The sequence below is a fragment of the Cucurbita maxima genome, unplaced genomic scaffold (assembly GCF_002738345.1).
Source record: "Cucurbita maxima cultivar Rimu unplaced genomic scaffold, Cmax_1.0 Cma_Scf03731, whole genome shotgun sequence".
In the NCBI taxonomy this organism is placed as follows: Eukaryota; Viridiplantae; Streptophyta; class Magnoliopsida; order Cucurbitales; family Cucurbitaceae; genus Cucurbita; species Cucurbita maxima.
Window position 1 is genome coordinate 1,091 of NW_019275747.1, and position 488 is coordinate 1,578.

General features: G+C 48.8%; 2 pseudogenes; both read left to right on the plus strand.

The window, feature by feature from the left end:
• LOC111475930 lies at positions 1-102 on the plus strand (annotated as a pseudogene).
• Positions 103-312: 210 nt separating this feature from the next.
• On the plus strand, positions 313-419 carry LOC111475931 (annotated as a pseudogene).
• Positions 420-488: the final 69 nt, after the last annotated feature.

Consider the following 488-nt stretch of genomic DNA (forward strand, 5'->3'; position numbering starts at 1 on the left):
CACTAATGCACCGGATCCCATCAGAACTCCGCAGTTAAGCGTGCTTGGGCGAGAGTAGTACTAAGTTGGGTAACCACTTGGGAAGTTCTCGTGTTGCATCTTGTACTAAGTTGGGTGACCACTTGGGAAGTCCTCGTGTTGCACCCCATTTTTTCTGGGAAGTCCTCGTGTTGCACCCCTTTTTTTCTTTCAATTTCTCCCAGTTCTTTTCTTCCTTTCTCTACAAATGAGAACCTCCCCCGCTCACGCCCATCGCGTTTCGATCATGCCGCCCCGCATGCGTTAAATCCGATTTTGTGCGCATGGTATGTCGGGTGCTTTCATACCAGCACTAATGCACCGGATCCCATCAGAACTCTGTAGTTAAGCGTGCTTGGGCGAGAGTAGTACTAAGTTGGGTGACCACTGTGTTGCACCCCTTTTTTTCTTTCAATTTCTCTCAGTTCTTTTCTTCCTTTCTCTACAAATGAGAACCCCTCCCCCGCTCA